Source organism: Humulus lupulus, chromosome 5 (genome assembly GCF_963169125.1).
Source record: "Humulus lupulus chromosome 5, drHumLupu1.1, whole genome shotgun sequence".
In the NCBI taxonomy this organism is placed as follows: Eukaryota; Viridiplantae; Streptophyta; class Magnoliopsida; order Rosales; family Cannabaceae; genus Humulus; species Humulus lupulus.
The window spans coordinates 202,692,470-202,705,884 of NC_084797.1; the positions used below are offsets into that span (position 1 = coordinate 202,692,470).

Sequence of the window (13,415 nt, forward strand, 5' to 3'; positions counted from 1 at the left end):
ATTGTTGTTATATGCGAGGAAATAGACAAAAGGAAGTCATACCAATAGATCTTGAAATTGAGAAAACGTGTAGAAAGAATCGCAAGATAAAGAAGAGGCTGGACTTTACCATGGCTAAGAACGCAAATGACGTTGTCAACAATAATGCAAATATAGGTAATGCAGCTGAAGCTGATCCACCATTAAGAAATTATGTACTCCCTACTATTACGGGGATACATTCAAGCATTTGTCCTCCAACTGTTGAGGCTAACAATTTTGAGATAAAACCCTCAATTATTTAGATGGTGCAAAACTGTGTACAATTTGGGGGGTTACCAAATGGGGATCCAAATCTACATATCACAAACTTTTTGGAGTTATGTGCGACATTTAAAATGAATGGGGTGAGTAATGATGTTGTACGATTGCGGCTATTCCCATTTTCACTAAGGGACAGAGCTAAGAGTTTGTTGAATTCTTTACAAGCAAATTCTATACTTACTTGGGAAGATTTGGCTCAAAAGTTTCTTGGTAAATATTTTCCTCCTGCCAAGTCAGCCAGAATTAGAGGAGAGATTAACAACTTCCATCAACTGGATGGGGAGTCTTTGTATGATGCATGGGAACGATTTAAGGAATTGCAAAGGAGATGCCCACATCATGGAATAGAGAAGTGGTTGTTAGTTCATACTTTTTACAATGGTTTGGGGGGAAATACAAGAACGATTATAGATGCAGCATCAGGAGGAGCATTTATGTGAAAAAGAGCTAATGAAGCATATGAGCTCTTGGAAGAGATGGCTCTGAATAATTATAATTGGCAAACTGAGCGAGAGAATAAGAAAGTAGCAGGAGTATTAGAAGTTGATCCAATTGCGCTATGGACCACTTAAGTACCATCTTTAACCAAAAAACTGCAGCAAACTAATCTCACCGCACAAGCAATGCAAGTACTGAATGTCATGAGTTGTGAGATTTGTGGAGGACCTCATTCTTTTGAACAATGCATGAGCATAGCTAGTTGCTCAACAGATGTAAACAATACGCCCTTGGAACAAGCACAAGCTATAGGTAATTTTTCAAGACCTGAACCCAATACTTACTCAAATTCCTATACACATGCATGGAAAAATCATCATAATCTGTCTTGGAAAAATAATCAAGGGTTACAACCACAATATCCATAGTACCCACCTCAACAACCAACTTATGGATTACATGCTAGACCATATTATGATCCAAACCCACGCCCATCTCATCCACCACCTCCTCAAATGAACCCACCAACAATTCAGCCAGACCAATTAAATCAATTTATGACAGAGACAAGGTCTTCCATCAGAAGTTTGGAGACACAAATAGGTCAATTGGCTCAAATGTTCTCTAGTAGACAGTAAGGAAATTTGACTAGTTCCATAGTGGTAAATCCTAAAGAACAATGTCATGCTGTCACTTTGAGGAGTGGGACTAAGTATGATGGACCTACAATGGAAGAGAAAGAGAAGAATACAGAGAAACAACAAGTAACTAGTCCAATTCAAGAGGAAGTTACTGAAGACCTCCCAAAATTAGAAAAACTAAAATATTCTGAGCCTACACCAAAAATTCCATATCCTCAACGGTTTCGAAAGGCTAATCTTGACAAACAATTCTCCAAATTTCTTAAAGTATTTAAGAAACTTCATATTATGAAGGAGATATTGTCAAATAAGAGATAAATGGAGTATTATGAAACTGTTGCATTAACTGAAGAGTGTAGTGCAATTATTCAAAAGAAGCTTCCTCAAAAGTTAAGAGATCCGGGCAGTTTTACTATACCTTGCACTATTGGAAACTTTCATTGGGAGAGAGCTTTATGTGATTTAGGTGCAAATATAAATTTAATGTCACTGTCTTTATTTAAAAGACTTGGTTTGGGGGAAGCTAGATCGACTACTGTTACTCTTTAATTAGCTGATCGTTCTTTAACACATCCCAAAGGTATTATAGAGGATGTTCTAGTAAAGGTAGATAAGTTCATTTTCCCAGCGAACTTTATTGTATTATATATGGAGGAAGACGAGGATGTGCCTATTATATTAGGACGACCATTTTTAGCCACGCGGCAAGCGCTAATAAACGTTCAGAAAGGAGAATTAAGGTTTAGAGTACAAGGAGATGAAGTCATTTTTAATGTTTTCAAAGCTTTGAAATAACCTTCAGCTAGTGACAGTTGCTTTTGTGTTAGTGTATTGGAGGAACCAAGTAAAGGGGTTGAGCCTATTAAAGATCCATTGGAGTTGAGTCTGATAGAAAGTCCTGAAGAGTGTGCTGGTACTGAAGCCGGTGAGTATGTTAAGTGGTTTAATTCATCAGGGAAAATATATAAAAAGAAATATGAGGAATTAGGGCAAGTGTATGAGAGACCTCTTCCATCCATTGAGAAGCCACCAGTTCTTGACTTAAAAACCTTACATGATCATCATAATTATGCTTAGTTAGGTAAGAATGATACTCTTCTAGTTATTATTTCATCTTCTTTATCTGAGATTGAAGAAGAGAAGCTTCTGAGGGTATTAAGGGCTCACAAATTAACAATTGGCTGGACTTTAGCAGATATTAAAGGTATTAGTCCTTCGAAAGTAATGCACCGTATATTAATAGAGGAGGATAGTAAGCCTAGTATTTATGCTCAAAGGAGGCTAAATCCTTCAATGAAAGAAGTGGTAAGGAAAGAAATTCCTAAATGGTTGGATGCTAGAGTAATTTACCCAATATCTGACAGTGCTTGGGTTAGTCCTGTCCAGGTAGTTCCAAAGAAAGGTGGCATGATGGTGGTTAAAAATAATAATAATAATGAACTTATTCCAACTCGTACAGTGACGGGGTGGAGAATTTGTATTGATTACCATAAACTAAATAAAGCCACCAGGAAAGACCATTTTCCTTTACCTTCTGTTGATCAAATGTTAGATAGATTGGCTGGCCATCCTTATTACTGTTTCTTGGATGGATATTCCGGATATCATCAAATTCCCATAGCACCGGAGGATCAAGAAAAGACTACCTTCACATGCCCTTATGGAACATTTGCCTTTAGGAGGATGCCATTTGGGTTATGTAATGCTCCATCCACCTTTCAAAGATGTATGATGCCAATTTTTTTGGAATGGTGGAAAAATGTATTTAAATTTTTATGGATGACTTTTAAGTTTTTGGACCCTCTTTTGATGGATGTTTACTCAATTTGGAAAGGGTTTTGAAAAGATGTGAGGAGTCAAATTTAATTTTAAACTGGGAGAAATGTCACTTCATGGTGACAGAAGGAATAGCCTAGGGCCACAAAATTTCATGCCATGGAATTGAAGTAGATAGGGCCAAGATATCAACAATAGAAAATTTACCTCCTCCAGAGTGTCTGTTAAAGGGATTCGAAGCTTCTTGGGCCATGCTGGATTTTATAGGAGGTTTATAAAGGATTTTAAAAAAATTTCAAAGCCCTTATCTACCTTACTTATGAATGGTGTGGTATTCGATTTTGATTATGAGTGTTTAAAGGCGTTTAATACATTGAAGGAAAAGTTAGTCTCCGCTCCAATCATTGTATCACCAAATTGGGAAATTCCTTTTGAATTAATGTGTGATGCAAGTGATTATGCAGTAGGAGCGGTTCTTGGACAGCGAGTTGACAAGGTATTTTGAACAATTTATTATGTTAGTCGAACCTTGAATGATGCTCAATTAAATTATGCAACTACTAAGAAGGAATTACTTGCAATAGTCTTCGCATTTGACAAGTTTAGGCCATATTTAATTTGTAATAAGGTGATAGTTTACACAGATCATTCAGCTATTAAGTATCTCATTACTAAAAAGGATGCTAAACCTCGTCTGATTCGATGGGTTTTACTATTGCAAGAGTTTGATATGGAAATTCGTGATAAGAAGGGGACAGAAAATCTAGTTGCTGATAATTTATCTAGATTGGAAAAAGAAGAAGAGCATAATGCGAAAGAAGAGTCCAGGGATGGCCCTCGCCCTGATGGCCTATCTGAGCATTTCAAAACCTTTTTTCTATTCCAGGGATACTGAATATGTTGATAACTTTTCTTTTCTGATGACTGAGGCCTCCGCCCTTGCTTGATCCAATAAACGGAGGTATCACTGCCTTAGCTCTGCGCTCTCTGGCGCTTTTGCTCCATATCTTATTTCCTGTGCCCTCAACAACAAGAGCCCTCCTTACCACCTGAGCATAGGTAGAGATCTCATGTACTGAGGTGATTTTAATGCCCTGAGTTATCTCATAATTCAATCCCTGGATAAATCGCTCTTTCCGAGCCACGTCTGTGGGCACCATATCAAAAGCAAATTTGGCCAACCCGTCGAATTTGTTAACACACTTTGTACTGTCATGTTTCCCTGAACCAGGTTCAGAAATTCATTTGTCTTTGTAGTCTTAACTGCGTCACAATAATATCTCTCATTAAACAACTGCCTAAATTCCTCCCAGTTCATTGTAGCTGTATCTTGCATCTGCGATACCGCTTCCCACCAAGTTCGGGCATCCTCCCGTAACACATACGTAGCACAGATCGCCCTAACGTGACCTACCACCCCCATAAAGTTGAGGATAGAACTGATCATGCCCATACATTGCTCAACTTTGAATGGATCTAGGTCTCCTTTAAAAGCTGGAGGGTAATGTTTCTGAAATCTCTCATATAGTAATTCCCACCTGTTGTCAACCCTAGGATTGAGCCAAAACTGGTGCCACTCTTGGCATAGCAAAGGAAGAGGTGTTCTTTGACAAAACATGTTGTTTAAACACCTGATCTCTTCCTCTTTCCTCTGCAATCTTGCTTGAATATCTGTAAACACCTGCTACCAATTATGAGGGGCAAACGGAGAGCTTTGGCCCTGACTATAATTTTTTGGCCTCAACATAAACACTACCGGGTCCCATTAACTGCCTTGGTTACATAACTTTTGAGTTCATATGCAGTCAATGATTTGACCTATTAGGCATGATGATCACATCCAGAAGCCATCCCACGGAAAAAACCAAACAATACCACATTCACATATAACAGTAGTACTAAAATACATGCCCATAAAATTCATGCATTAATCAATAGGCCTTGCTCTTCCCAACATAAATATCATGCTCTCTACTCTAGCATGTAGGTAAAGCATTCATATATCAACTGAGCAGGCAAGCACATAATCATATCAACTATCAAGGGCCAGACCCTATCAGAATATCTCATGCTTCCTAATAAGGCATGTAGGTAAGGCATTTATATCCTATTTAAGCAGTTAAACTTATAACCACATATATAGTTACCAAACCCTGATTCGAGCTTGTCGTTAGTGGCGAGTGTACATGATCGACTTGTCTTCAGGAACCCTTAACCTTGGCACGCTCTGATACCAAGTTGTAATGTCCTCCTAATCAAGAACTGTTACACTGTGTATTTTAAATAGTGTTAGACTCACTAAACGTGATTAAGGGTTTAACGTTAAATTTTTGGGTCAAAAGGTATAATTGTTTCACTAAAACGTTTACTTCCATATATGGGATCCAAAAATAACATTTATAAAGGTTAATTACAATTGAAAAGTTACAACCAGTTGACCTAAGCAGCAAAATAGGGTTTGACCCTAGTTCCTTTGAGAAACCCCGGTCGTGGTGGTCGAGCAACCACATATGTACACATCGTCATCGAAGCTCTCCAACTCATGGATAGTCCAGCTTCCTTTTCCCCTTACCTGAACCACATATCACCCTTCAACCAAGGCTTAACAAGAAAACTTAAACACGCTCATAAGCAGTTAATAACACGTTACCAAATCATAATAAGCATGCCTAGCAATAATAACCCTACTTGTGCATGTATACCATTCATATAAATGACTACAACGTCATATGGGGGCCAGTTTCCCTAGATAAATGATTAATGAATCATACCGGGACTCAGCGCCCTAGCATATAGAACTAATGAGTCACCCCGGGGCCCTTTGCCCTATCCTCTGTATAACCAGCCTTGAAGTTGGCCCAACGTACCTAGCCCTGAATTTTCCACGACCATTAGGTCGGACAGATGTATGATGCGCTCCTGATTAGGCCTATCAAACCGGGGCCCAGCCATAGGATATGGGACTAATAAGTCACCCTATGACCCATTGCTCTATCCTCTGTATAACTAGCCTTGGAGCTGGTTCAACGTACTTGGCGCTGAATATTCCACGACCATTGGTTCGAACAAGCGTATAATGCGATCCTGATTAGGCTTATCATTCCGGAGCCCAGCCCTAGGATATGGGTCTAATAAGTCATCCCGAGCCCATTGCCGTATCCTTTGTATAACAAGCCTTGGAGCTGGCCTAGCATACCGGGCGCTGAATTTTCCACGATCATTGGGTGTCACAAGCGTATGATGCGCTCCTGATTATGCCTAACCATTTCGACCAGCGCTTAGCGCGCTATTGCCACCTTGACTTATGAGTCAATGTTTTTCGACCAGCGCTCAATGCACTATTGTCGTTCTTGACGTATAAGTCAAGTCTTTTTAATAAGAATGCAAACAAGCATATATCATTTAATGAACTATCCATCTACAAAGCATTCAGCATGCTTAATCAACAATCACAGGAATAATCATAATCATGCTCATTCTCAGGGGCCCGAGCCCTATTTATATCCCTGTTTAACAATTTGGGCCAAGCCCTAATCACATATATCACATATTGGGTGCAATTTTCTTACTTCAAGTCCGAGTGTAATGTATATTAAGAACGACCCTCGAGCACGATCCCAGTTACGAGAGGCTAGTGATAACCTAGTCACAACCATAATATTGAATCCCATCAATAATGAGCGACTAAAGGATTCCGGACCGAGTCTTAGCCTTCAAGACTACGAACTTTACTAAACCGGGTAGTAGGATCGATCTTGAGCCTTAGGTTTGAGTTCCCATCACTCAAAACCCAAATTGGCCAAAACTGCCTATGCGAGCCGCGACTTGACCCTGAGGGTCGCGGCGGGCCTCCAATCCGATTCCTCCCCCTGCCTTAGCCCAGGGATATGCGTCGCGACTTGACTCTGAGGGTCACGACGCACCTACGCCAAACAGATCCCCCTACTCCCTCGGTTCACACGGATCGCGGCGCGACCCTACGAACCCAGATTTTCCACTGTTTTCCTTAGACAAATCTCACTAAAAATCCTTTCCAAATAATCCCAAAGCCAAAATTCAATCACTCAAACATCATCAGCACATAAACATCATTAGAACCCAGCCCTAAGCTCATTTAAAACCCCATCAAAACTCAAAATCACTACCTTGTTCCACAAAGCTCAAGAACACTTTTAAAACCAAAACAGAGATTGAAGCTTACCTCAATTATAAAATTTAACCTCCTAGCTGCAACTAATCAAACTCTAGACCTCAAGCCTTCAATTACCAAGCCTTAGCTTCCAAAATTCTTAAGAACCTCCAAGGCACAACAAGAGAACTTAGAGAGAAACAGAGCAACGAGTGAGAGAGAGAGAGAGAGAGCTACTTAGTGTTCTATTCTTTGGGGCCTCTTGCTGTTGAAGGAGTTAGTGGCTAAGTCACTATTTTTGGCACAAATGACCCAAATGCCCCTTTTGCTTAAGCCTTGCCCTCTTATGCCCTCAAGGGTACTTTAGTATTTTGTCACATATCTCATTAATCATAATTAATGCCTTATAATTCCTGTTACTTCCAATATCCTTAAATAATTACCAAATAATTTCCCATTACTCGATCAATCTCGATAATGTACTAAATTACCATATTACTCCTAGGCTCACCCCATGCCCAGTATTGATCCCGTTGTGACTTTCTCGCTAGCTTGCTTCCTAAGATCACATTGTACCGAGTAACCAAAATATATCCACATAATAATGTGGTCTCATACATATATCACATATATGCACATATACTCTAAATATACCCGTAACAGGCCAAATTACAAAAATTGCCCTTCTGATGAGAAACGGGCCCACATGCATATTTAATACACCTAAACATGCATATCTAGTCATATTATAATATAACTCACGTAATCATATATTGATACACATATATATCACATAAACGCATATTTTATAATTAATTCACATAATTTCCATAATTTGCCATCCTGGCCCCCTAATCAAGGCCCTAAGCCTTATTAGGGAAATTAGGACGTTACAATGTTGTATCTAACGCGTCGGACTGTGTTTAGCACATCGGACTATGTTTTCTTTTTAGGCAAAACTACTATTGTAACGTCCCAAAATTCCTAATAAGGCATAATGCCTTGATTAGGGGGCCAGAAGGGCAATATTGAACTATTATGTGAATTTAATTGATTAATTATGTGATTATGTGAATTATATGGGCTATATTATAATATGACTGATTATACATGTTTACATGTGTTAAATGTGCTTATAGGCCCATTTTTGTTAAGGATGGTATTTTCGTAATTTTAATCCAATATGGGTATATCGGTCATTATATGTGCTATATGTTGAGCCCACATGGTTATGTGGATATATTTGAGATATTTTAGTCACAACGAGGACTTATACCCGGCTCGGGGTGAGCCAAGCAGTAATTCGGTGAGTTACCGAGACTCATTGGAGTATGAGTCGTATTTTGGGAAAAATAGTGATATTCCGGGTGTTGCAAATTTTCCTAAGTGTGTGCAAGTGTACACAATCGTCAAAACAAGTAATATAATGAAAGTAATTTTTATCGTCTCCTGAAGGATTGCCAAGCAAATATTGTAAAAAAAATCAACACCAAACAATTTGGGGTACAATTAATTTTTTTTTTTGATGATTTAATTAATTGAACTAAAAAAAACTAAACAAGAGAATTAAAATAAGTCTTTAACACTAAGCTAGAAAATGAAAAATTGTGATTAATATTATGATAAAAGTTAGGCATATCAAATCCCCCTAATTTGTAGTTTTGCCCATGATGTTGCAATAAAGTTCATAGAAAAGTTATCTTGTAACTAGGATTTCCAATTTAATGCACATGCCATTTTTCCAAATGCTCATGTTAAAGTTCATCAATTAAATTCACATAATCCTATGCTAAATTTAATTTCAAGAACATAAATTCAAGCATCAATCCTTCAAGTTTGCAAGGTGAATAAAATATCCCTAAGTTATACACTAATCAATAACCAAATTATCAACATGCATCAATCAAGCATTTCCACTAATTCTAACCCTTCCACAATTAAAACTAGCTTGCTTCTCACCTAAGTTGATCATTCTCAAGCAAGAGTTTTCACAATAAATATATCTCAAATAAATAAGAGAAAAATTGCATAAAACATTCAACACCTTGGGGTTAATTACAAATTAGGGTTCGTCAATATCCCTAACACAAACAAATTAGCTCATAATCAAAATACCCAAATCACCACAATATATATTCAACATTATCTCAAAAGTTCAAGATGATAAAAAAAGAAAATTATAGGAAAATAGAGTTTAGAAAGACAAGCCAAAATGATAGAGATATTCTATTCTTTGTCTTCTAACTTTTCTTCTTCTTCTAGCTCCCTCCTCCTCGGTTTTCCTCTTCTTTTTTTTCTTGACGTTTCAGCTCCAAAGGTGCAAAAAACTCTTTCAATGGTGATGGGCGGCTGGGTTGGTTTCTTGGAGAAGATATCTTCTCTTTTTGGGCTCAAAAAGGGATAAACCCTCTCTTTCTCTCTCTACACGTGGGGACCACTCTCCTTTTCAGACTTTTTCAGCTCCTTTCCACCTCATCCTCCCACTCTTAAAGTCTCTCCACCTCATTTATTAACATGCCATGTAGAGTCTAAGAACTTTACTTAACTAGTTAGATAGTAGTATTATAGTATTTATAGTATTATCTTTTTAACTGTGGATTTTTGGTTCAGACCGGGAATTATTTGGACAGTCATAGTAGTACTTGTAGATTTTCTAAGTTTAACCAATAGTTTAAGAATATTAATTTTAACCTAAGGTTTGATTAATATGGCTGATGTTGAGGATAATCTTTATTATACTATAAGGTTTAGATAAGAACCAATAGGATTTTAAGCACATGTTATGTATGGGTGATTAAGGATTAAGAATTTTGAGGATTAAATTTAATAAGGGTAAAGTTTAAATGCTCTAAGGTCAGTCAGCAGCTTTGAATACGTTTGAGGGCTTAGTCAAGGCTGTTTACTCCATTCAAATTTAGCTAAAATGTGTAATTTCGTGTTTAAATAATCAACGTGTGCCGATATATCGCAACACGTAGATATGGAAAACACGAAACGATGCACGACTGCCTCGGGCATACTGGCCCAGGCGATATATCGCCTACAGGGGGCGATATATCGCCGCTCTCAGCTTATTTTGAAAGTTTTTGAATTCTTTTTCCATTCAACCATTCAACCTCTTGATAAGTCCAGCACCTTTTTGAACGAGTCTTTAGCCTCTGCTGAACAACAATTCAAATTATTTTCACCTAAAAAGCCATTATTTTTATTCAAGTAAAATTAAGATCCTTTCATTCCTAAACTCTATAAATAGGACCTAGTACCCAACCATTATTCACCTTTTACTCTAAGTTCAGAGGCTGCAAGTTGCTAGGTGAGTGTGAGAGTGTAAACACTTGGGTGGGAAAATCATAATCTTGATCATCATAAGCTTATCAAACACTTGGGGAAGTAAGGTTTCATAGTATTTTGGTTCGAGGTTTAGATTGGTCTTATAAGTCTTCAAGGTATTTCCACACTCTAGTTCATTGGTTTTATTTTCTTTAAGTTCTCATAATCTTCTACTAGCCTTCTAACCTTATTCTTATTTTGGTTAGGAAATCTAAGAACTTGCACATAAGTTTTTGGTAAGTATGTTTCTCAAAGGTTTAGTCCTTCCATTCCTTTCATTTCTCTTTTTCTTCTATAGACTCACCTTTTCATAATGGTTATTAGGAGTGTTCCAAAGTCCCAACGCTGTCCTCTTATCCCGGTAACTTTGGTAAGGAAAATAGGATAGAATTTATATGTTATATGTTATATATGTTATCTTATGTTTCTTATGTTATGATATGTGTTATGATATGTATGTTTGTAGGCTTGGGCATATGACCCATATGACTAACAAGCCCCAAATAGATTATGGGCATATGACCTACTTAGCTAGTAGGACCCCACTAATCTAATGGGCATATGACTTGTTTAGTCTATGGGACCCCAAGTAATAATGGCCATTATAGTATGTGTATGATGTAAGTGTTATGTTATGTTTTTATGTTTCTTATGAAATTTATGTATATGAACTATGTGATAGATTTTCCTTGCTGGGCATTAGGCTCATTCCTTTTTGTTTATATGTGCAGGAAAATAGCTATAGTGGCGGGTAAGGTTCGTGGATGCTTGGGGAATGTGTATCGGTGATGAATGGATTCAAGGAGTCGAGAGTTCGATTTTCGAGGATGTAGTCTTGTTTTTATGGTTTACATGTATTTTTCCGCACTTGCTATGTAACTCCTTTTTATTTTAAATTATGTTTTGTTTTTAAAACAATGGGATCCCATATCCTACTTGAGATTTTATGTAAGTTTAACTCTTAGTTTTTACAAGTTTTCTTAATAAAGTTATGGTATTTTCTCTTGTAAGTTTTATTAAGGATTAGTATGTATAGTTTTCGTTAATGGTCCAAAAGTCTAGAGTAGTTGGGTCGTTACATGCCAAGTGTGCAAACTTTATGTTGCTGGCTACCCACACTTTGCTGCAGCAAAGTTGACTGATGCTAAAACAAAGTGCCAGAATTTCAGGTCCAAAATGGTTTCCTTGCACATGTTTCACTAAGCTTTCCAAGCACCCTTTCTTTTTGCCTTCAAAATAGATACCACATTTTTAGAACATAAACCCATTATTTTCCACAAGAGTTATCATTAATCAAAACAAAATACACAAACAAAATTAAAAGACAAAATGACTAAAACCACACAATAATAACACAAATACTCTATTTCACTTAAATTTTTAAGTTCAAAAGCTCAATTAATAACTCTAAAATATAGAGTTATCACACCCCCAAACTTAAACCATTGCTCGCCCCGAGTGATGACTCTAAAAGAAAAGAAACAAAAAAATCCAACTCAACACAAGACACACATGCAAAATAACAATTTAAGGAGACATAACACACCACACAACTATAACAGACACAACTGACAACACCAAGACTCAAAATAAAACAATACTAGGAATCAATTTGGAAATGGTCATATCAAAGTGAGAATAGAACTCTCAAATCAGGGATTCAAAAGATAACTCAAGTGTATATGCAAGCTAAGTTCCTCAAGTATTAAGATGCTAACCCAACCAAGCTTTCAATATGACCCCAATTAGTGCACAAATAGCTCTTCACAATCAACCTCTCTCCCTTAGACTAAGCTAAGCAAAAATTCTAAGGTTTAATTTATGCTTTCATATGTTGAACTCAATAATCCTTCTCCACTAATGTAGTTGACAAAGTGATTTAGATTAATAGGTCTTTACATGGTTGTAATGTAGGATAGGCTGATGGCATGGATTAAGATAAGTTTTGTAGGCTACAACCTTGAAACCTAGTTTGCCTTGGACCTAATGAATGTATTATCCTATATCCCTTACAAGTGAACTCACTCCCCCCAACTCACTCAATAACACTCAATTCCCTCTTCTATGCACACCACATTTATATGCTCAAATATGATTACAAGTCAACTATAAGCTTGTTTATTTACACTTAACTATATATATCTCTATTTTTTTTATTTTTTTTTATTTTTTTTCATTTTCTATTGTTTTCTTTTTATATATATATTAATTATTTTAATAAAAGGAAAACGAGGCCGCTTAAAAGCAATAAAATGAAAATAAAACATTGGAGATAATAAAACATAAACACACTTAACAAATTTGAGCATAAAGTGCATTAATTAACAAATATGAACACCCCCAAATAACCAAGATACCATTTCTTCACTTCCCCCCAAACTTAACTCAAATAATATCCAAGACAAACTAGGCTTAAGGTTTGGTGAGAAACAAAAATGGGATATTCAACAGTGGGATTGGCTATCCAGTCGAGGTTATATAATTAAAATAGGCCAATAAGCTCAAAGTTGGGTCACTACGCATAGTAATTTCAAGGTAGGCACGAAAAGCTCAAACGGTCCAAGAAAATTGCATAAATCCTCTCTAAATCACTAAGCTTCCTAGGATTTCGCCTCAAGCGAATTATCAAGCCAATTCTAAAAACTTAAACCTTCATGAATACTTAGTTTAACCTAGAGTGAGAGATTTCATGGTCAAACTATGCACACTTAATTGGGACACATTCTCATTATGGTTGAATTGGCGCCAAAAACTTTAAGTACTAAAGGTTCGCTCATACACAAGAGTTAACAAATGAT

General features: G+C 37.0%; 1 non-coding gene across 1 annotated transcript; it reads right to left on the reverse strand.

Moving 5' to 3' along the window:
- Positions 1-542: 542 nt before the first annotated feature.
- LOC133780894 (small nucleolar RNA R71) lies at positions 543-649 on the reverse strand. The gene has a single exon (XR_009869702.1). It is a non-coding gene; the product is annotated as a small nucleolar RNA R71 (small nucleolar RNA).
- Positions 650-13,415: the final 12,766 nt, after the last annotated feature.